The following is a 24,980-nucleotide window of genomic DNA, read 5'->3' on the forward strand; positions in this document are numbered from 1 at the left end:
CCACTGAAAATATGTAATAGTGTTTTGGTAGTCACAAATCTTTAGTGTCTCTTTTTTTAAAATAACACCATAACCCAGCTGGGAACTGTACTTTCAAGCAAACATTATTAAAATATGAGGAAACAGTGGTTTCCAGGTACCCTTTCGCAGCATGGATTAATACATAACCCTGTGCGACATGATGACTTTAATAATGTAGCAGCTTATCTGTGTGTCATTTGCAAAGAGAAATAAGTGCTTTCAGGCTTGGGCTTGTTTTTTTAATTGCATAGGTGACAAATTGCAGGGGGCAAATTAAAGAACAAAAACAACATACATTTTCTTATTAACCCTTTAAGACCTACCATAGAACCAAGTCCGCCAGAGCTTATATTATATTTTTACCTGCTGTGGAGCCATTTTTGGGAGCATTTGAAGTTGCTATACATCAATACAACCATTATAGCCCAGATTTTAATAATATGTATTCATTAAGTGCATAGTAATTACATAAATTGCAAAAAAGTGCAATAAACTACAAAAAAAATTGAAAATCGTTTTTGTTTTTTAACATATATTTCTAGTTAGAGAAATTTAAGAGGCTTATCCCTCAAAACTGTAAATACAAAAAAGTTGCACAAAATAGTTTCCCACCACAGGAAATTTATTTTGAGTGTCTTCATAGTTTTATTTTTGAAATACACCAATTTTTATACACTGCAGGAAAAACGAAAATAAATATTATACTGCAAATTTGCAAAAAAGCAGCATATGCATCAAAATAAACTATTTCCAGCAGTGCAGTATGAGTCCTAAGCATCCCAGAAACGACACAGAAAGTCATAAAGTCAAAGATAACTTTTAAAAAGACGAGTATAGGCCCTGAGGACCTGATAGTAAAAAAGACTACATTTCCGCGAAAATGACGTCACTTCCGGTTTCGGGCAGGTAATGGCGGAAATGCAAAAGTTCGCGCTGACGTCTATTCCAACGTAGGAAGTGTTATGAACAGCTGATCGGACCGGCACAGCGTGTTTCTGGAATATTATGTTTTTGTTCCTGCAAGCGCTTTTTATGCAGTTTTTGCAAAGCTTTATGTGGAAGGAAACCGTGACCGAGGACAAGCTGATGGCATAAGATGTGAGTACAACTCCGGTTTCATATGCAAAAAAAATTTTTGTGCTAGCTTACATGGTTGCAGTGCTACTGGGATTTAAAAATAGTTACGCAAAACAGAGCGTGCCCGCTCCGATCGGCTGTAAAGGGTTAACGTGTTCGGACACCGTTCACCCGAGAGCAGCTTGATTTTTAATGTGTGGAACTCTAGCCATTTGAAGGATGTTCCCTCATTTGGTCTGTTGATGATGGTGGTGGCGAAATCTAATATTTAATTGGATAATTAGCAGCAATAGAGCCACATGTCAAACACAGACGTTCTGCTGCTCCTCCACGCAATCAAGTCAAAGGTTCAAGTCGAGTTGCTTTTATTTAATACTGCAGTGTCATTCACCAATGTTTTTTCTCAACCCAGTGAATATTCCCATGTGTTAGCATCAAACTATGCTTGATGAAGCAATGTTTATTGTGTCACTACAGTTCTACTAATCACCCTGTATAGACACTGCTTATGGACTAGACTAGTTCAGGTCACACGTGATCGTGATGGTTGTTGACATGTGTCTAGTCTGTTGTGTAATTGCTAGAGCAACAGATATAGTTGTGCACTTGGCCGCCATTTGGGAGTAGGCTCCATCTTGAAAAAGGATGAAAAAGGATGGAAAGATTCCTATCTCATTCTCTGTCATTCCCCACCTTCCTTTATCCAGCTACTGGAGGCAATGCTCTTATAACTAGCTTAGCTGAGATGACTGTTACTCACACGGATGCTGAGGGTATCACACAGTGCCTCAGGTTTTATGTGATCTTCTGTATCTTCCGTACTGTGGACAGACACGGAGATTCGGGATAAACAAGACTTGTGCCACTTCACTCAAGATATGCTTTGCAGGGGTAGAGAAAACTCCTCATGACCCATCAAGAGATAAAGGCATGCCCTTATAAGAAGACCCAGCTGTGAGCCATCAAAGGTGAAACGTGTTGCCCTGTGAAGCTCACTGTCTCAACTAATGGATTTCTCTTAAAAATAAGAAAGTAAAACTGTTTTAACATATTTTATTTAAACAGTTTTTAAAAAAAACTATCATGCTTTAAGTCACGGTCTGCTTTGATAGGTAGATGCAAACTCAGACATCTACCTACCTAGGTAGTAGCTGTCTGCTGTGCCCCGCCTCTAATTGTCTAACCAGTTGTTATGATCCATAATCATATATGTTGTTTGTTATACATGGGTGTGTGCAGCTCTCTCTCCTCTGAGGTGTGCGTGTGCGTGTGCATGTGTGTGTGCATGTGGGGAACTGCTGATTGGCTGGTTTGAAGAAGTGTGCAGACTGGATGGATAGCAGCCTGTTAACCTCCAGCTGACAGCCACCTCGCCCCCAAAGAGCTAGATCAGGATCACCTCTTACTGGGTTATATTGCCATGGTAACTTCTGCTGTGAAACTAACTTCTCCAGAGCAGGTTATGCTCAATATTAGAGACCAACAGGTAGGAAATCACCAACCAGCTTTCTGGAAAATAGTGTCAGTAGTAGGAGGGTCTGAAGTTTTTTTAATGTGTTCTCTAATGCAGCGGTCCCAACCCCCGGGCCTCGTTTGGTACCGGCCGCGAGAGTTGAGGCTCAGGTGTGAAATGTATGGGTTTTTTTCGGCTTTCAGCGTTATTTTGTTATCGTTTTTATTGTTAACTCGGTTTTCCTGGGTCTTTTCACACGTGTTATGAATAAATCTTATTTTTTTCAATACTGGTACTAGTTTTATTTTGTTGTATTTATCCAAGACACCTTAAAGGCCGGTCCGTGAAAATATTGTCGGGCATAAACCGGTCCGTGGCGCAAAAAAGGTTGGGGACCGCTGCTCTAATGAGCACCAGTATTTAATATAGCTTCTTATATGCTACTTTTTTCTTGATTTTATGGTTTTTCCTGTTGGCTGCTAATAATTTTTCAGATTTCATTATATATGCCTTAATATATGATCGTAAGATGAACTGTTGTGCTCATAAACTTTATACCAAATTTCCATGTAGAGTAAGCGAACTGTTGAACTGTTTTTACATATATTCTTTACTCTCAGACAAATAAACACAGCAAGCTGAAAGAACAACAATGAAACTGTCTTTTAATCATTATTTAATAAAATATTTGGTTATATTCTTTCAGATTCATGTCTCAGTGATAGCTTTTTGGTTTTTAATATGCCTGCACAGTGATTTTCCTCTCAAACACATACACATACCACTGCCTTGTCTGCAGCAGTGTGTTTTAGGAGTGAAGAGTGGCACCTCATGTTAGGTCTAGGTTACACCCAGTCTGGCACGGATCACTATCTCTAACCTTTTTTGTGGCCTTGGTGTTTTTCACTGGAATTATTTTAAACATCTAATTAACTGTAGTGCCGTTAATTGCATTAGCAGACTATCCAAGAAGTGCTACTTAGTCCTAAGTAGCAGCATCAGCTTGCTAGTGTTAACTGATGGCATCAAATTATGGTCATTTCTGGCTTAAAAGAAAACATGTTGGCAGTCAAAAGGCATATGTTTAAGGTTCAAACACAAACCAACAGGTGATGCCGTTGTGGCTACAACCATCTTTTATATCCAGTCTATGGTTACAATTCTTAGGAGGAAATTGAGGACATGTGCAGACAGAATGCAGAGCAGAGAGGGCGTGCACCTACAAAACAATCAGAATGAATTGTTTACATGCTTGACATTTTTTAAAAATATATATATTCCACCCCTTTGAACTGGTTAAATTTCAACTGGCTGACAGGTGACTGGGGTGATTACATTACACATATTTATTCTATCTGGGCTTTCAAAATGATTAAAATAGGAATACTAGGCCTGTGATATCTAAAAATCTATTGTTTGCTGCCCTTATATATGTATTCTAGTGCCAGTGGATTAAATGTACTGTAGATGTGATGATCATTTCTTATTTGATCCTAATAAATGTCCCTAAATGGAAGTAACATGGTCCAAACCATGTCTAATCTAATTCTCTTTAGGTCTGTCATAGCAGAATGTAAATCCTAACGTGTGAGCAGGTGCTCACTGTATGAACTGTGTTCATGTTTATGTGCCAGGGAGGGCAGGCAAGCTAAACTAGGCCAGAGGGGGGTCGTCTCCATGGTGACAACAGCAGCAGTGGCGCTACATGCACCTGTGTAATGCCAGCTACTAGCAGGGTTTTTGCAGTGTTATGAGAAAACGAATGGTTAAATTCATTTGAGCATATATTACAAAAATGCTGTGTTCATTCGTCGTCCTTTCCTGACATTTTTTCTTTCAAAATGTGTAAAAGGTGGTAATCTTTGCCTTATTTCTAAAAACCACCTTCAGAATAGGAAAAGAAAGCACACCACTATTACAGAGCATCTCTCATTTTCTGTGTGGGTAGTTATTATCATTATATTTGATATGTTTGCTCCGCTTGTAATCATATCAAATTATACAAACAGCTGGATGACCTTCTTTATAAGTGAGAATGATCTTGGGAGATGGTCCTTGGAAGAAAAAAAAATCTCAGTGACTGGAGCTATTTTAGTAGAAGAACTAAAGATCCCATGTGTTTTGTTTCTTAAATATCAAAAAAAAGCTCATTTTCCAATGAATTAGCTCATTCATAGGACATAAAAGACTAAACTCACCACTGCACTTTATTTCTATTCTTCAGTCCTTGGGGAGGTTTAGTGGGAGATCATGGTTTGGGTGCATTTAAATGTGACATGTGAAGCACACTGCCATAACCCAGAGAGGGTACCTTGTACATAAGGCCGTCTTTGAATCACTGCAAATGAGAACAGACCGATAGTCAAAGTATATCCTTAAGAGGTTATAATGGTGCCTTTCTGGTGGATTCGGATTACATTCATGTATTCATTCCTGGCCACAAAATGATGCCTAATGCATGGCATCATAAAAAGCTTGCCACCATAGTTTCTTTAATGCATCTCTCCAGCATGGGCTTTCTAGTACATGATCAAAGCTTGTCCAGGTCTTTAAAAAGCTTGATTCCAAGGGCAGATGCAACCATTGACTTCAGCACTACTCCCTTGCCGTTAAGAACCCAACTGCCCTTTCATTTGGTACTGCCAGCTCACGGCTATTTACTAAGAACAGATGCCCTGAAACACGCCTGCTGCTTTTTCATCTGTAAATGCAAGTGGCCTAGGTGTGCACAAAAAGCTGAAAAAATTATAAATGCTGTATTTTTCCTTATTTTTGAGGCCATTTGAAAACAGGAACGGTTCAGTGGGGTAAAGAAAAAAAAAAGTTTGGTGATCCAGAGAGCGCACCAGCCTGAAAGGGAAAGAATACAGCATCGAGCTGACCACTGCTGTGACAATTACTCCAATGGGACACATGGATGCTGTGGCGCTTTTATGCTGTGGACTTAAAAGCTCTCTGGAATTTGTTTTGCTTCTTCCTAAGATGTTCACATCATGTGTAAGGTTTACATCATTTTGAACCTGTCTGTACAACAATTACGGTGCATCTGTCACAATTTTTTTGAACTACTGCATTTACTGAAATGCAATTTCTGGGTGCACTTTCATTCTTTTCTGACATTTCTGTGGTTTGCAAACATAATCTACGTGATATTTGAGATTTAATAAAACTTCTTCAGTTTTTCAAATAATAACATAATGTATTTTTGGGTTTAGAGTTACAAAATTCCTCAGCTTATTTGTCTAACAAAGCAGCTTGTGAGGCAAAGCGCTTATTCTTGGAGGTGTGAAAAACCTGACGTAGTTTTCAGAAATAACTGCAGTGTTAGGAGGCGTTTTGTTACCTAGCAACGTGACTGCAAACCTACTTTGACGCAGCGTTAATGATTAAGTTACACATTAAACAGAATTTGAAACGTACTACCAACAGACTCGCAGCCGAGGACAGAGCAACACAACTTTAATGGAGAAAAAAAAGGTGTCCGTTTCGTCTTCGATGGGAAGAACAATCGCCTAAGGTACCGCTTGTTCCCCTCCCTGAAACATGGGAGGGAGGAATTAACAATCCTCTCTGTGGAAGTGTTAATGAAGTCATGCAGGCAGAAGGTTCACCGCTGTTTGAACACAACAAACAGACACCCAGAATTATACTCCAATGTTCAATTTATAGTCGACTGTGAGCCAGCGCAGCATTAAACAAGCATCTGGTTGTTTTGGCTCATGCTGCCGTGGGCTAGGCGGAGAAATCCCTCTTCCTTTGCGAGGCTCAGCAGAGAAATGCAACCACATCTGAGGCCACCTCATCGAATGTGAAAAGGAAAAATAAGTAAAGTTTAATTATGTTCTAATAGTTCTAATGTGCTGGGGGTTTTTTCAGGTTCTCCTACTCCAGCAGTAAGAACAGGCCTCATCAACCTGAATAAAAGGTTGCTTGGATTGTGGAGAGTGCAAAGACTCATGGGAAATTTACACTTACTTTGGTACAGTTGTTTAGGTGATTTGTGTGACTTCTAATGCGGCATGGTTGTTGATGCCAGATGGGTTGGTCTGACTATTTTAGAAACTGCTGATCTACTGGGATTTTGTACTCCAACACACTCCACAGTCACCACAAGTAAACAGAGCAACTCTAGATGAAAGCTGAAAGGGAGATTCTGATCATAGATGTGCAGCCGATGAATCTGCACCACCAATTTCCAGCACCTCGTTGAATTTGGATAAAAGGTTTCAGCAGTTCCGAAGGTAAAGGGTACCAACCCAGTACTAGCAAAGTGCACCTAGTAAAACTGGTGAGCATACATTCAAGCTCAAACCTATTTAGACTCAAGTGTCAGCTGAAAGCCTTTTCATGTGGTTTGGAGTGTTTGTGTGGCCAGAAAGAGTCTTAAGATTTAGCTGAGTGCTAAGGTTTTAGTGCCACCTCTCGTCTAACCAAATGAAATAAGGGATTGGGTAATACATACATGGCTGATGATCAGAAAATATTCTGCATGGAAAAATATGTGTTTTTATAGGATTTTTATTCTTTATTTTGAATTTATTGCCAGTAATTAATGTTTGAATAGCATCATCAAAGAGAATCTGTACTTTAGGGTGAAATTAATTTTTAAAAAAAATGCCATCCAGCAGGACCAAACTACCAAATTAATTTGCACCCTATCTGATACTCCTTATGATACTGTAAGAAAGTGAAGGAACTTAAGTCAGACCATGTGGTTTGCAGAGAACATGGAGAATATGAAAAAGTGTCAGCCAAAATTACAAATCCATGTCTAAGGCAAACATGCTGCAAACATTGATTGTCACTAGTCTTACTAATCCATCTGAGAGTTTGTGGCCACAGGCTCTAATAAGCAAAGTCACGAGCTGAACAGGCATCATCAGTGTGATTGAGTTCACCCCTGTGGTCTGTTTAAATATTTCCCTGCCAGATTAAGTTTGCTAAAGTAAACACAATTACGTTAGCCTCTGCGTATGTCATTATTGGAGGTGAGGCACAGGGATGGGCATGGGCCACAGTGGCACTGAGAGGCTACTAAATTGCTCCTGAGTCAGGCTATCAATCCACTGGATGTTCAATTCAAAGAAGCCTGCAGGCAGACCAACTGAGAAGGCCAAATGTCTGCTTTGCTTAAAGTCCAGATGCACTCCTTTGGCTTAAACTGAGCAGAGTGAAAGAACAGAGAGCAAACTTAAAAGTAAAAAACAAACACCAAGTAAGCAAATGAAAAGATGCATAAAAATGACAATTAGATCAGGAACACCACAACAAACAAAAAAGAAAAACAATATGCATTTATCTTGGGTTTTGTTACCATTTTAAACCTGAAACTGGCACATTTCCTCATATGTTGGATTAGGTTCACTCTTCCAACTTATATTACACTGATGCGATTGCAGCACAGAGTAGCAGGTGGGAAAACGTACTATAAGTGTTTGTTTCTCAGGGAAACAGTTGTGAGTGGGAGAATCTGAATGAACTTTACTGAAAGTCTGATGCATTTTAGTACATATAAGAAAACTCAGTGAGAATGAACTGTGAGGAAATCTATTTGCATTATGCTGTATCTCCCGTGTATTCTGTCTGATTTCATATGGGTTGGGAAAGACTCCAGCCTTTCATGGAGTTGCACCTCATTGAAAAACAAATTGGAAACCACACCATGTTTAATGGCTTCATTTGTGCTCGTTTGTTACAAATGTGCAGCAGGAACCGCATTTTGCTACTCTTTGAATATCTACCAAGCAGTAGCTTAATCCCTGAGCTGAAAAGCAGCTCTACCCACACTCCCCAAGGAGTGGAGTGATGGATTAAACCCACAGACCGTACCTCACACCTACACCGGCCCACTCAATCTGTTTTAAGTTTCCCCCAGTTTCAGATGTTTCGGCGTCCCTGTGGTGTTAACACAAAAACAAATGTTGCTTAATATTGACATCCACTCAGTTTGGAAGTGCCTCGGGCTCAGGCATCGTGATGAGTCACCAGAAGCTGATCTCAGAGCAGTTTGAGAAGCTTACCTGCCCTAGATATTTCACATATCTGAGGAACAAATTCGAATGCAGCAGCTTTGATCTTGTTAATATGATGCTCGCCGTGGTTTCTGCCACTTTTAGTGCTGGAGTCAATTTCCCTCTTCCTGCCAGCAATCAGTGGACTGGGCCGGGACAATGGCTCCTTCTGTCTCATTCCTTCTCTCTTTGTTTCTTCACAGTTTCAATCATCAAGTAATAAAATCGTATTCATAGCTAGGTTTGGTGTTTTTGCAAGTGCAGAACATTTACTTTAGAAACTATCAACAGTTTGTCATAGCAGGAGGGTTTACTCTGTCAAACTTTTGCATTTTGTTCCATATGAGCCATTTAGGGCTTGTAAACAACTTACGAGCCGCTTGTTAGCTTGTCGTCCCACAGTGTTTGGATTCAAAGAGCCAGTTAAAGAAAAAGACACCACAGAGAAAAAGCTGAAAACAAGCACTGTTTTTTGGGTATTTGGGTGTGTGTGGGGCAGTGATTAAAGATTTCTGCCCATTTTTCATTTTGTTCTGCCGCACAACTTCTAGCTTAACTTGTTGCTTTTCATTCATCTTTCATCCTCATCATCACTAAACATTCTTTAGCTGTAGCTTTTGTGCTACAGTCACTCTTGGCAAAACAGTGTTTGGAGTCGATGGCATGACTTTGAAATGGTCACTTCAAAGATGAGGACCAGGTCTGCGACTTCCTCCACTCAGTTACTGTCTTCAAAGCAACTTTGAACTTTACTTAAAAATCTGGGCATGGAAGCACAGAAGTGGGCCCAAGCACTTTTTCATCTTTGCTTGTTGCAGATGATGTTATTCTGTTGGCTTCATCAGGCGGTGACATCCAGCTTTCCCAGCGCTTCTCAGCCGAGCATGTAGCATAAGAATCAGCACCTCAAATTCAAATTCAAATTTTATTTGTCACATACACAGTCATACACAGTATGATATTCAGTGAAATGCTTAGACAACTGCTCGTGACCTAAAGAAAAAAGTCTCCTCCAAGTCCGAGACAATGATTCTCGTCCGGAAAAGGTTGGAGTGCCTACTATGAGTCAGGGACAAGTTACTTTTCGAGGTGGAGAATTTTAATTATCTCAGAGTCTTGTTCACAAGTGAGGGGAGAGAGAAGACTGACAGACAGGTCGGTTTGTAACCAAAAAAACGAGGTCACAGACATCAAGTGGTGGAAATGAGTTTTGTTTATAGTTTAGCTGGCCTCCCTTAGAGATAGGGTGAGGAGCTTGATCATTCAAGGAGTCTTAGTAGAACCGCTGCTCCTATTCATCAAAATTAACCGTTGAGGTAGTTCAGGCCTCTGACTAGGATGCCTCCTGAACACCTTCTGGGTGAGATATTCCAGATATCTCCTGATAGGAGGAACCCCCAGGACAGACCCAGGACAACCTGGAGAAAGTACTGTATATCTCTTGCCTGCCTTGGGAACCTCCCTTGTCCCCCCAGATGAGTTGGAAGAGATGGCTGGGCCAAGGGAATGCTGGGATTCTCTGGTCAGACTGCCGCCCTAGCGACCCGAACCGTAGAAAATGGCTGGACGGACAGGCGGACAGACTTTGGTGAAGATAAAGAGGTATGTTTATGTCATCAGTGTACCTGTTGTGATCTGGAGCACAGACACAGATTTCTTGAACACAAGTTCAAATCAAAAACAATGTGAATGTGATGGCAGTGGTGTGTCACTGTGTGTGTTAGCCTTCCTATATTTGGTCCCTGCGAGTTATCTGACACCACGAAGCTATCTTTCATGAGACAAACTCAAGGCGTAAGAAAACCTTCCTTCAATTTCGCACACACTGGGAGTTGGCGGTGCCCTTTCACACTGTTGCATTTCTATTCCTGTACAGACTTGAGGAGAAAATTTAGAAGTTGAAGTTTTCCAACACAACTGTGCAAACCGGGGGTGGTAGATTCAATCTGTCGTCCAACCGGTGATATGCCCACTATGTTAGCGTCACCAAAGCTAGATGTCAGTTTCAGTAGTGGATTATTTATACATTATCTGTACTTTATCTAAGTACTTCAATCAATTTGGCTTAAAAATTAACCAAATTAATCCAATCAAATGTTCCCCGTTAAATATATTCGATTTTAAATGACATAATTTAATTCAATTACGAAAAGTATTTTACCCTCCTGTTCAGTTAAGTCAGCACAGCAGTTAACTGTCTTATTATCACATTTTTCCTATTTTAGTGGTTCCCATTATCAAAGCAAAGACTTGCTGCACTGCAAGGCCTGTGAGCAACTGAAATTCATCCAGTTTTATTAGAGTGCAGCTGGGCTTCTTACTGCTAAACATGTATGCAAATTTTCTGAAACTTAACTAATGAATTTGACAGCCATCCAAAGAAACCAGAAGTGCCTTCAACAGCTCAGCTCACACACTATCAATGAGCCACACGTTCCTCTCTCAAGGGGGAGAAGAGGAAGCAGGGTCGGTCTTTTGTATTTGTCATATCTCCTCCAGCCCATGGTGACCGCAATGTCTCAAACGCTTTGGCTCACAAAGGACAGATCGACACCAAGGAGCCAGGGGAATGGGAGCATTGTGGGAAATGGCTTCCCTGTGGCCATTTTGAACATGCCAGGCCATCTTTCCACATGTGCTGTCTTCTCTTAAGCTTATCCAAGGGGGATTTGTCCCCCCCTCTCTCCCCAAATAAGGATCATAGAGCTGCATTGACAAGCCATCCTATCTGATGGTTACTAAAAACACTATGTGGCACCCTCAAGCCACTGAAGAACACAAAAAGCACATTTCTTTAAAGAATATATGTAATCTTTATGGGCCATGTGAAAATATAGTTTAAATATATGAAAGGGGACATGCTATACTAATTTTCAGCTCCATATTTCTATTCTTGGACTTTATAGAGTAGGCAGTTTGCCTCCCACGAGGGAGGAAGCAACCTGCAGCAAGGCAAATGCTACACATTCACCTTGCTGTAAAAGGTCCGGAGGTTGACGGTGATGAAGGCTCATCCTCTGAGCAACCAGCTGATTGTGAAATGAGAAAAAAATTTCATGCAATCACAAAAACAAAAAGAAGGTTGCCCATCTATTTTCACTTTAGTGTGACTGAGCAATATCAACTGTCTTTTGATTGGCTGACACTAGAAAACAGAAGGTCTAAACAACAGGTGGGTGGGGCTGTGCACTCAGAGGTAGAGCTGTGTGCCTGAGACGATCACATTAAGAACATACAGCCTGGTTCTTTTCTTTTTCCTGTATCGAAAAGATTATGCTGCAATTTATGGCAATGTTAAATGTTGTTAGTGGGTGTTGTGCTCTTTAATGCACCTCTTTTAACAACAGTTATTACACATAGCATCAGTTACAAAACTACGGCTTTGTTGTGTTGAATATTCCCAGTTCTGGATGTTACCTGACACTCAGCTATTTGATAACGATGCCGACTCAAATTTGATTCAATGAGCAAGGCAGGAAATGAAATAGCAGCAAGATTAAAATGGAGAACAAGGACTTGCTGTCTGCCCCTCTGAAAAGAAAACACTGCTGAATACTAAGCTTGACAGTGGAGAAGAAGGATTGAATTTTGTGCCGGCAATGACAAATTTAAAAAGTGAATGAGAATGTGACTGATAGAGGTTTAGTCTGGGAAATATCACACACTTACAAAGCTAGCAATAGTTATAAATTGTTATTGAGACAAGCTTCAACTCTTTTTCCCTTTAAGTTCAATATCATCCCAATTGTTCCTCATTTGTTTGTACTTGGTTTGACCTATAGTGTAAGTTTTAAAAAATCATGTCGCTACCAAAAAAGGATTAGTTTTCAATGATGCTTCACATTTTTAATGAGCAACCTATCTGCCAGCTTATCTTTGGATCTTTTTTTAACAAATAAGGTTAAACCTAAATGAGATTTCCCAAGAGATTACCATTATCTTTATCACCATCTTTATAATCAAGCCAGTACCATGCACATCACTTTAATATGGTGGGATATGCAAAAAGCAATTATGTCAGCCTGTTGTGTTATTAAGATTCCATTTTAATCTCAGTAACAGGAGTAATAGTGTCTGCAACCATGCTAGCAGTTCTAAGTGCTGCTTTGAGCTAAATGCTCTCTTCAGCATGTTAACTAGCTCACAACTGATATTTGCTGATATTTATGAAGTACTATATTTACTGTGCTCACTATACTTACTAGTTAAAAACAAAAAATAACAACTGGGGTCAAGGAAATGTCATAACATTCCCCCCCCAAAAAAAACCTAACAGCGCTTTCTTACCAATTTGAAAATGTGGTAGATGTGTCTCCAGTGGATTTGATTAAATCTGCAGTAGGCCATTATCTACAAAAGTCTTGGCATATGAACGCACTTCACATATTTTTTTAAATACTTAAGGCTACGTTCACACTGCCGGCGAAAGCGCATCAAATCCGACTTTTTTGACCCTATGCGACCCAAATCCAATGATGGTATGACAGTGTGAACGGCACAAATCCGATATTTTCAAATCCAATCTGGGTCACTTTCGTATGTGGTACTGAATCCAATACATATCTGATGTTTTAGAAAGCGACTGCTGTTTGAACGGTCATGTCGCATTAAATCCGTTTTTTACGTCACTGACACAAGACAGACGCCAATTATCAGCGCCGGAGAAGACATCGTGAACGCTTCCTGGCCATCCAGTGTAGATGTCAGTGAAACTGTTGGGAAGACAACGTTGAAGAAACGTGAACATTTTATTCGTACTGTATAATCTGCAGATTCTGACAGAAATCTGCAACTATCCTTTGAAGCAGCGCTCCTCTCTAAAACAGCAATAAGGATAATTATTAGGCCATATGTAAATAACAAAATAACTTTATAACTTAAAGCAAAATTGGGGAACGTAAAGTCTGAAACAAGTCTTTATATTAACAGCCATCAGTCAAACAATACTGTTTGGTCTGAGTCTAAACAGAGCGCGTTGTGTGTGACGTCTTCTTTTGTGCATGCGGGCCGCTTTGAGGGTTCACGCTAGAGCGCGTTTGCTGTCACACTTTATTTGTAGTGTGAACAAGCAGACAAGAAAAATTGGATTTGATCAAAAAATCTGAATTGAGCATTAAGACCTGCAGTGTGAACGTAGCCATAGTTGCGGACTTCAGATTTCACACAGTACTCAATCACCACTCTCCAAAATCAAAATCCTCTGCTTAACTAATTGTAAAGACTTTTGTCCCCCTCTTCATGCTACTTCATACACCTTAACTGATGCAGTCAGAGACCTGTGATTGGATTGGTCAGTCTATTATCACAGGTTAGACTTTCTAAAGTGCACAGAAGAAGAAGAATTGAATTCATTTTCACTGAGACTGGACAACTGAACTAGTCTATGTCGATTGTCACCTTTTCAATTGCATAATTTTTGTAGTTGTAATTTGCAAATGTCAGTAGTTTACCTCCTTGAGGTAAATATTCAACATCAACTAAATCAAAGAGAAGAATGATCAGCTGACTTGGGATACCTCTTGTTTCTTTGGTGTACTGATTTTAATACACTTGCCAACGCTAGTTCAGAGATTGCTTGAAATAAATTGCTGAAAGGAAGATGAATGTTTTGTCCAGCAATATCATAAACATGCTGACTACTCGAGCTTTAAGTTGCATTTAGTTTACTACAATATAAATATGTCCTTAGTAGGGACATTCCAAGCAATTAATTTACAGACTTATCTGACTTTTTGAACAAATAGTTCAAAAAGTTAGACAACAGCCAGTCAAAATAGATTGTCTATTGATCCTGAAAACAAACCAACTCAAACCCCAGTAAAATATGCAGAACTTAACTGGACATAGCGTTTTCAGTGGAGAAACATTTCGTCACTAATCCAAGTGACTTCTTCAGTCTCAGCTGACTGCAGGTTTCCCCGACTTTATAAACGGTACAGTTTCATGACTGAAACTAACACCACTGGATAACGATGGGCGGCGAGGTCAGTTTTTTGATCATCAACATTCAAATTGTCATGACCATTGACCAAAGTCCACTGATCAATGGCACCATTCATAGTTGGGGAATGGCTGCAATCACAGCATTGTAAGATCCTGAAAGATGTACCCTTAGGCCCCCTCCTCGATTCAGAGATGGTCGTTCCCTTTTCACGTAAATGGCCTCCTTTACTCCGCGCTCCATCCAGATCAACAGAATCAGCTTTTTGAGATTTCCCTAAATGGATGATTGAGCATGCATCAAGACTTAACTGAGAAAGTTCAGGTTGTGTTTTGTCACATATAAACTTTTAAGCTTGTTAGAATTCTATTGTATTTACGTGTATGTAAATCAGTAAATCATTGCACCCATTTTATATTTTCCTAGTAAAATATAAAGAGTTGAGTGGTGACTCAAGACTTTTGCACAGTACTGTAAGTGCATCCGCAAACTGTAAATAAAAACAACTGCAAATTACATAAATGTGACTCGTCTTTGGCTTACATGATTACCGTGCATCTACAAAGTGCTTCTGCTATTTTCCAAAACATCGCACTTTTAGCAGTTAGATGAGGGGAGGTGAACACATCAGCCACTTATTAGTTGTTAAAGTAATGTGAAATTTAAAATGGCTCAGCACACTGTTCTCTGCTTTCTGCACACTGAAAATGCCAGGAGGTTATACAGCCTTCTCGGTCAAACACTATAAAATATCTGCAAAATACTACACCAACAAAAACTGCTCTGAAAACACCACCAAATTACTTTTTTTAACAATCCCAAAGATGTTCACTTTAAGTGAAGAAACAATGAATCACCTCTGAAACACTACGCTTTATCTTTGGAAGCCATTAAGGCTCGTCTTTCGTCATATGGGTAATTTGTCGAACACATTTCTGGTTATGTTGTTTTTATTTTGAAGCACACTGAACCTATGTGTTAGCCGTACTCTTTTTTTTCAGTGGCTGACGAACAATAAATGAGTTTAAAAGGGGAATAAGTGCGCTCATCCTTCTGTTACCCTCCGGCAAAACGTAGAGCCTGGGTAGACTAGGATTTAACCCAATCATATGGCATGAAGGATGATTAATATGCTTGCTAATGTGAGGCGGCTTAAACATCTCTGGATATGAGATCAGGTAAACAGCAGTGAACACCGGCAACTGGAGGTGGGAAGTGCACAGTCCATCAATCATGGTTGACAGCTGGGACAGACGCAGGAACTATCATCATCATCAGATAGGAGTGGGTGCTACACTGCTTCAAATCACAGTGCTAATTAGTGCTATCTGCAAATGTACACTTATGTATAGAGAAACTCAAGAGAATTATTCTGAATTATTCTGTATTAACTAATGTTTAGCAAGTCCAAATAAACTGTTTTACACTTCTTTTGAGCTCAATACTGAGCACAGCACTCCTTTTAATTTGCTACAGTTAGAACTGATGCTTTCATAGTGGAGGTAATGTAACATCTTGAGTGGCTACTAGCAACAAAGCAGGAATGATGACCGACTTCAAACCAAAAAGCCAAAATCAGAGACAGTAGTCAGGACTATCTATTAATATACAGTAGTACTCTCTCAAGGTTTACTGTCCTCAACTAACAGGTATGAGAAGATAGCAGAAAAAGTAATAAACCCTCACCACTCAAATTATGAATGTCCTTGATTAGGGCTGTGCGATATGACCAAAATCTCATATCCCGATATAAGAATTCTATCGTCCCGATAACGATATAAATCACAAAACTGTAACATTTTCTGTAAATTCTGTGAATCTCGGGCAGCTTGACTTGCGTGAAGTGTTTCCAGCTGTGCGTCATGTACCTGGAGTTGAGTGTTTTAACCGATGCATGAAACTATACATTTTTAGACATAAGTTGTAACGGCCGCCGTTTTCTTTGTGAGTATTTGTTACACGGCGTGCTGCGGGAAAAAGCCTGTTCTAACGTTTGAGTCTAAAGTTTATTTTTTAGCACCTGGCGGCTCTATTTTACTTCTCATCCGTAAATAATCTGCTCTTTCACGTGATTCAGTTTATTTTGAAAAGTCTCAACAGGATCTTGAGCTTTATTGTGAAAGGTTTATGTGGTACATAAACAAGCGGACATGCGATGGTGATTGTTACCATCGTTGTTGCTAACCACAACGCATAAAAACAGGCGCTTGTCCGTCTGTAGTGTGGTTATATTAAATATAAGAGAAACATAGAACTTTAAGAAATTAATATAGCCACTACAGTGACCATCAAAACGATGAAAAAATATTGCTGTAAACAGTTTATTTTGCAACACCACGAAACAAACGATAGACGTTTTTATATCGTCATCTGATATATATTGTTATATCGAACAGCCCTATCCTTGACTATATTCAGATTATTCCAGCCTCAGTAGGAGACCAGCCTCCACTTCATGAAAGCCACACAATTTGAACTAGAACAGATTACCACATGCCTTTTCCTAATTGGAGGCATACACAGTGTGTACTGGGCTACCTACACATCAAACCTACAGGAGCTGCCATAGAAGCCCAAGCCATGAAGCTCCCAGCACACAGTTTTTGTGCTGATGTTTGGAATTTCACAGCTACTGAGTTTTACACCAGGCTTATTACAGTTGAGGAAAATTAAACTACAAACTAAAACTGGATGAGAAAAAACATTGAAGTTTACTAAAATAAAAACAAAAACAAATGAACTCTAACTACCGTATTTTCCGCACTATAAGGCGCACTTAACATCCTTTAATTTTCTCAAAAATCGGCAGTGCGTCTTATAATCTGGTGCACCTTATCTATGAATTCTGGCTGTGTTTACTGACTGTAGCAATGGGAATTGCATTTACCTGTGTGTTCCGCCCGGAGTCTCTGCTTCTCACCTTCCGGTGTTACACTCTCAAGACTCCGGGCGGAACACACAGGTAAACTCAATTCCCATTGCTACACTGACCTCGAGATGATTTTATGTGGTACACAGGGCTCAAAAAATCTGTCAAAAAATGTTTTAGTAGGACTTTGCTAAGCTACGAAGCTGCACCGCTTGATGAATTGTCTGAGCGTTACGGCTACCGTAGTCAGGAGCCTTGCGGCTCATAGTAATCTGGGTCCAAAACTCCGTCCACGTCAGGTCCCAAACAAACACTGTGTAAATTCTTTCATCTTTAATAAAATGATCAGTGTTGCTGCTTTACCAGGTGTATCAATTAAGTTAAACATCCAGGCATCCATGAAAACAGAATTTATTAAATTAAACGGAGTTAGAAGTTAGCAGGAAGTTAGTAGATAGTTAGCTCGCTGGTTTTGCTAGTGACCTTAACATGGTATATCATGTTCTGACTGAGAGATTTCTGGAAAAAAACAAAACGTACAGCTCTGCTATCACTTCCAACATGAATGTAGAGAGAAAGCTACACAATAGTGATGTTTGTAGGTTTACTGAAGTTGGGCTAGATGGTAAATAATGCTGTGCTAGTGATCGCTAGTGACACCGCTATGTTAGCATACCAAAGCATAAAACTGAACCTGGAGAATGAACGCTAACCTTTTTCCACTTTTTTTGACAAATGCAATCGCCCGGAAAATTGCTGTAAACGGACCAAACTTCAGTAGGAAAGAACAACTGAGATAGTCCAGCCACAATATGAGGTTAGTCATTAATGTAAGATAAGATAACCTTTATTAGTCTCACACGTGGGAAATTTGTTACAGCAGAAAGTGGACAGTGCAAAGTTACATAGCAAAAAGTAGAAAAACACTGGAATAACATATACTGTTGTTCCTGCGTTTATAGAGCAGCTACCAGAGAATTCAACATTAATGAATTAATGGTATGGAAGTGGAGGAAGCAAGCGGAATGAGTTGAGTAAAGTTTGACTTTTCTGACTGATTTGTTTCGTTAAATGCGCTTTATAATGCGGTGCGCCTTATGTATGAACACAGACCCGTTTGTCGACAGTGCGCCTTATAATACCGTGTGCCTTATGGTCCCATAAATACGGTACAATGATTTTGCCAACTTGGAAAACTAACAAAATAAAAACAGAGGAAATATCATTAGATTGGAAGAAATGTCACCCAGTCACCTGATGCACTCTTTAAAGTGACCCATTCTTTCACAGATATGTGTAAAGACACACTGCAAGGCTATCTGCTTGATTTTACACACCTGAGGTAAGGTGGCTGAAAAAACTGAAACTGAGAGATTAAAAGGTGTGACCCAATACTTTTTTCCATATGGTATCCATATAGTATGTTGGCATTTGTGTAATTAATCTCACTGCCTGAAGGGAAGATAAACTTCAGTTTTTGGCCTGCTGTCATAGCAACATGAAGTAGTTACAAAAAAACCCCACTATTTCTTTGTGTTTATAGAGATAATTTGGCACCACAACTTTTGAAGTAGTGTATTTCATAAGAAAGCACATTTCAGGTCTGCAGCAGATATTCAGTACAGACCGAGCAGAGAGACACAAAAGTGTTATTGCCTAAACCTAAAAAAGTATTTTCTGTTTAAACCTAACAAATGAGTTTCTATATTCTAATCATAACTAGGTCATTTTAAATGTCACCAAGTAAAGTATTTTTTTAGTTATTGACATATTGAAAAACAATACAAATGTGTGATGTTTAGGACTTGAACTTGGGAGCAGCAAAACTATTCACTCCGCAAAAAATAGCACTTGAAAATCTAGTGTCTGGAGGCACAAACCAGTCGATTACAAGTCGTGACTATTTTCAAACTGCTGGGAGACTATGTTGTTATTTTAAGTGCAATAAGCAATTCTCTCTGCACTGTTCATGTTTGCTATTCATAGACAGGCTTTATGTACCTTTGAATTGCTTGAAATATTTATCCAAACATTCAAGTAAAAGTCCGGCCTACTAAATAACGAATAAACAGAAAACACAAAAGCCAGTGGCGCTCATCCACCTGACTGGATGGCCACGCCGGTCCTTCTGATCACAGCTGACTTCACTTCATTGAATTAACACACAGCTTTCTGGGCTACAGGCTCAGGGGCCATGTTGGAGCCTCACTGGTGAATATTAGATTGCACGCCTCCAGATCTCATTAAAGGAGGCAACAGGACAATGTCTGCATCTCAAACGAGACCAGAGGCCATCAAGCATTCTGGCTCCCTGTTGGATTTACTGATTTGATTGATACTGTGTGCGTGCATCAGAGAATAACAGAGGGCAAGATGTCATTTTTGGTAAATATAATTAAGGCATTTTTATAAACTACACAATTGGTGGAAAATTGGAATTTGGGAGTGTATAGCATGGGGTAAAGGGCGTACACTAAAGGCCCTGTCCATTTTCCATACAGATGAAATGACAGATCTGATGAAAAGCCTATTGGCCTGACACTTACAGTATCTTCAGTCAAAGACGTTCCTTCCTGTCTTCCACTTCCAGCTCACTGAAAAACAAATTTCACAGTGTCATTATAAAACAAAAATCTGCACTAACAGGAGATATGTAATCTGTGCTGACAAATACAGGGTAAGAGTAAAACCAATGTTTTTTAAATGGCTTGGGTAATCCCACCAGTATTTTTTTAAATGTAATGAAATGGGCCAAATGAAGGCATACAACTGAGGCTTCCCTGAAAATTAAATTAGTGGGTCACTGCAGGATTTTTTTAATAAAGATGTCCAGTATTAGCCACAGACTATTAGATAGTTTTAAATAAATACTACTTGTGCCCGAAGGCGGAGGTTTTATGGTGGTTAATTGCTAGTAGCCGCTAATTAATGTAGTTCATACTGTTAAATCTTTCAGTGTCCACTATTAACTTCAGTGAATAAGCTTAGAGGTGGTATGTTATGTCAGGCAATACGAGGAAATTAAAATACATGCTTTCAAATCCATCCTAACCACACTGTAGGACAAAGACAAGCTTTTTCCTCTTTCACTAAATGTAATATATGTATAAACATAACATACACACCTTTTTGTCAAACAGTATTTATATTTAAATTAACAGAAAGACATAACAGCTGCAGATGACTCAACAAAATTTAGTAAACATGGCTTGTAAACTTTCATTTTTAGCAGATTAGACCAGAGCGTATCCTGAATACGATGCTTTTAAATTATTATTATAATACCTCTAATTTCCTCCTACAGCAGTTTCCATTCTAAAATAAATGTATTTTTTTTTTCATCCCAATTCTCATTTTGTCCTTCAGTTCCATAAGAAATAATTGGGTTTACCCTAATTTTGAACTCAATTAGCTTGGGTTTCAATCATTTTTTTTTTTTTCAAATGTTGTGAAACTGATTTGTATCTTAACTTCAAACCTCTGTTTTAAAATGTTAATACATCTTACAATAATTGGTGACAGGCATCGGTGGTCTCATTTACAGGAAGCAGATGGCACATTGTGTAGCAGTGCAGCAGTAGCAAACAACACATGCTGGTACCCTTAAATAGGTTCAAAGGACAAACAAGCAATAGAAATCGTAACAAAAAGAAACCATAACTATTCATACCTTTCTCTACAGTTCTCAAAAATGAGAGTCTGACTACACTGGATACTCGTCACTGGATCTTTGAGGCTTATAATAAAAAGAGATGAGAGGAACATGTTTATACAACAGGTGCTTGTGTTTGATCCAGCCAAACATGCAAAACCAACACGGTATGTCAAACAAGAGGATAACTTGAGATTGTAGGAGGTACTTCCATGTGATATGCAGCCACTTGGTTATGTAGGTGGTCTCAATTTAATCCTTTTAATTTCATTTTCCAGAACCCCCACAAGCCCAGAATGTACAAGATCAAAGCTGTACTGTACGCTGGCGTCATAGTGCTTCTTAACTGGCCCTGCAAGGATGGTGCTATTAAAGAGAAACTTGGGGATTGTTTTTTTTTTCAGTCAGGGAGCAGCGACCCTTAAGAAAGTTGAAGCATTGCCTAAAGGAAACATTCGTTTTGTACAAGGGTGGCAATATTGCACCATATCCAAAGGTGTAAAAACTCCATGCCATTAACAGGACTGGTAGAAAAAAAATAACAGCCTGGTCTGGTGGCAAAATGTGGAAGCACCTTCAGCATTTCTTGCATTTTCTTCCTTTGGCTTTTTTTTTTTTCAATTTGGAAATAGACATGTCCAATAAAGCAAATCTACAGGTTGAATATTATCACCTCCAGAAACTTGTGAGAGATTATGTTGAATGTAATGAAGTAAGCTTTGTGAATGTAAAACAAGCTGCCAAATATATCCGAGTTAAGTAACTGGTACATATCAGCCACTAATTAGCAGCTGATATTTACCAGTAGACAGCAGGAGGGCTTTGAAAGCCAACTCTGTGCTTTTACTGAAAAGGTGTTTCATGAATGTGTAACAGACATGTGGGCTTGAAAAACACCTCACCATGTACCCACTGGGATACTTGGTCCCAAAATAGACTTCAAATGCCTGGGGAAACCAGTCAGCCTCACTGGCATTAGCATCTAGTAATCTAAGTGGAGAGGGCCTAAAGAAATGTCTATTTTTTATAGTGGAGAGGTCAAGAATAGGCCTTTTACAGTGAGTAATGTGCCTGAGGGTTCTGCTGCCAAATGTTAACAAAGAATGCGTAATTAATATCACTTAAATCATATCATATCAAGTCAATGTCCTAATAATCAACATAGACAACTGCAGTTATAATCATTACCACAAAAGAAACTGATACAACAGAAGTAAACAAATGTAGCAGACAAGCTATGACTCAAGAAGACTTGATACACGTCACCAAAATGATTGGCCGAGTTTCTAAAGTACAGCGAGTAATGGCAGCCCTCTTGAAGCTAAAACAAATTTGGCATGATGGGACCTTTCATGTTTCATTATCCTAAAGGGGAAAAAAATCCTAAACTTCAGATCTGTGTGTTTTAGTCTATTTCACAGCTTTCAAAGCTATTGCACCATGCAGCTATCCCAACTTTCACTCTGTGCTCTCTATTCAAAGGACCCATCTCATGTTGTCCTGCCGCCACACTAATATCCACAGCAAACACCCATCCTGGGAGTCTGCGGGAGGGGAGTTCAAACATTTTTATCATGGCAGTTTCACTGCTTGTCTGTGGGCCAAAGCCTTGTGTCAAAGTGTCAGTGTCTTGATGTTACGTATGTCCTCAACATTGGCAAAAAACAATGCTGTCCGAAGAGTGTAGAAGCCTATTTAGAGTATATCGATGGTATTCTTCAGAAATTGCTCATGTTGGTGTCAGTTTCAGTAAACATCAGTGTTATTAGAACTGGAGACCAGTGCTGACATTTTCAAGCAAATTTATGCTAATTTCCTGGGGTTTTCCCCACACAGCTGGATCTGGAGTTTACAGAAAAACAGGAAAATATCCAGTGGGCGCACATTTCTCTGGGTGAAAATGCCTTGTTGATCCATGACTAGACTGATGGAGACTACATAGGAAGCTGATAAGAGAGCAAAAGCAGCTCAAATGAGCAAGCCAAGGTATGCAGAAGACGATCTCTCAAAGCACAACATCCTGGACTTTGAAACAGATAGTCTACAGCAGCAGAAGACCACATTGGGTGCCACTTCTGTCAGCTGAAATTGAGGCTTTTGTCACGGTGGGGATCGCTGGTGTGTTTGAGGTGTGGACCAAAAATGCAGACACGGGAGAAAAACAAATTATAACAGAAAGTGAGCCGTTTATTTGAGCTGATGTCAAAACAAAAAAATAAGGCAAGGCAAACTGGAGAAAAACTAACCTGAAACCTAAACTGGCCAAAACTAAAACATGACATACACAGAAAATGAACGTGAACAGGCGCTTGAGGAGAGCCAAAACTCACAGAAACATGCAACCAGACAAACTAACACCGAATAAAGGACTTAAATACACAGAAGGCTAATGAGAGGATGGGGAACAGGTGGGAATACAGCTGGGAAAAATCAGACCTAACAAGACAAGGGGAAGCAAAACGAGACCCACTGCACACAGGACAGGGCCTTTCACAATAAAACAGGAAACGGCATTGAACGTAGACATGACAACACAAGCTTGACATAGAGACATGAAATACCTGAGGAGACATGGAACACATGTAGAGACTAAAGCACTGGCATAACAGAAAGTAAAACACAGAGGACAAGACAGACTATACAGAGGACAGGAAAAGACTCATAAATCACAGAGACATGGATGAGACAAAACCTAGAATAAAACTCAACTAAACCGTAACTAAATAATACCACAAGAACTTCTAACATAAGACAATACAAAATACAAAACAAGCCCAAAATGCTGCGTTACAGACCCAGCCCCTGACAGCTTTTTTTTTTATTGCAACATTCGGATGGTAGGTTCATACTTTGTTAGAAACAACATGAAAGCATGGCTCCACACCATCACACCACCAATCAACTGATTGATATGTGTAATGGTGGACCATGTCTATCCCTTGATGACCACTGTATAACCATTTCCTGATGGTTGTTTCCTGCTTGATAACAAACCATGTCACTAAACTCAAATAATATCAACATGGTTTCTTGAACATGACAATGAGTTCGGTGTAGGTAAATGGCTTCCACAGATCTGTACCATGGATGTAAATCCGCAACAACTGTATGATGCTATCATATCTATATGGACCAGAATCACTAAGCATAGTTTCCAGGACCTAGTTGAATTTAAGCACCAAAAATTAAAGCAGTTTTGATGTCAAGCCGGAGTCTGACCTGGTTTTAATGAATTGGGTGATGAGTGTATATTTACGAGTGTATTCTAGACCACAGAATAATGTAAAACTGAACCAAGGATGACCTGAAACCATCCAAATATCCTAAATAAAGAGACAGACCTCTTAAGTTAAATACCTTTAATCTAACTCGAGTAATTTAACAATGCTATTCCTCAAAGTGAGCGAGCAATACAGGCCCACTGGATGTAAGCTAGTTTTCATAGCTACTAAAATAAATACATAAACCAACCAGAAACTTTTAGGACTAGTCTAACCGCACAGATGAATATTGGAATTAAAATGTGTTTCTTGTGTTCCTCAATTTAGGAAACCTGCATTTTTTTTTTTGCAGAAATAGAATGAATCTTTTCAAGCCTTCATACCTACCAACACTACCAACCCATACAACAATGCATTTGATTCATAAAGTATTCTGAGTACACCACTTTCTGCTAAACTGTGGTCAGTGTGTTCCATTTAAAAATGTCAATATATATTTTCATCATTTTTGCCAGTGTAGACTTGATAACTACAATGGCCAAATGAAAATATGCCGCCTTACATTTTTCAAGACGTATTAAAAATGTTGAAATTTACACACGAAAAATAATTATTCTGTTAATAATGTAAAACTTCAAACATTCAGACCTTTGAGCCTCGTTTCTTCCCTGGCAGCAATTACAGCTCAGAGGAACTTTCTCGAATTCTTCCCAGCAGACCCTCTCAAGCTCCATA

At 39.3% G+C, this 24,980-nt stretch overlaps 1 protein-coding gene across 3 annotated transcripts in view; it reads right to left on the minus strand.

The window, feature by feature from the left end:
- The window catches only part of syt1a (synaptotagmin Ia), a 218,432-nt gene that overhangs the window by 148,393 nt on the left and 45,059 nt on the right, over window positions 1-24,980 (minus strand). For all 3 annotated transcript variants that reach the window (XM_076875464.1, XM_004548430.5, XM_076875466.1), the window contains exon 2: window positions 19,919-19,966. The gene's annotated coding sequence lies outside the window, so the exon portion shown is untranslated. The remainder of the gene's footprint in view (window positions 1-19,918; window positions 19,967-24,980) is intronic.

The sequence above is a fragment of the Maylandia zebra genome, linkage group LG17, assembly GCF_041146795.1.
Source record: "Maylandia zebra isolate NMK-2024a linkage group LG17, Mzebra_GT3a, whole genome shotgun sequence".
Taxonomy (NCBI): Eukaryota; Metazoa; Chordata; class Actinopteri; order Cichliformes; family Cichlidae; genus Maylandia; species Maylandia zebra.